Consider the following 503-nt stretch of genomic DNA (forward strand, 5'->3'; position numbering starts at 1 on the left):
TATTTATTTAGGTGATTATAAATTAGACAAAAATTAATCTATATATCCAAAAAAAATCCAAACTCCTTTTTTAGCGAATGATTAGCCAATAATAATTATTTCCTTTCTAAAAAATTTTTCTTTACATTCCCTTGGTTTCACTTTTATTTTTCTATATTGAGTCACTAGGTTGAATTCTTTAAAAATGATCCAAATTATATTATATATTATTGTGAATTCTGTAATTTAATAGTGACATTTTATATAAAATATCAGTAATATTTTATCTTTACATAATTAAAAAACTACTCATAATACATCATTGACGTTTTGCTTTTTAAAAAATAAAAGAAAAAATTATAATACAATATGTTATTATCAAATTATGCTGCGAGAATAGCAATGTAAATTCAAACATCAAAATGACCAAATATTCTTGTATTTTATACAAAAATTAACCATATATAAAATATTTAAAGTCTTTTCTCATTTATTATTTTATTAGTTAATTGAAACAAAGCTGG

The sequence above is a fragment of the Arachis ipaensis genome, chromosome B06, assembly GCF_000816755.2.
Source record: "Arachis ipaensis cultivar K30076 chromosome B06, Araip1.1, whole genome shotgun sequence".
Classification (NCBI taxonomy): domain Eukaryota; kingdom Viridiplantae; phylum Streptophyta; class Magnoliopsida; order Fabales; family Fabaceae; genus Arachis; species Arachis ipaensis.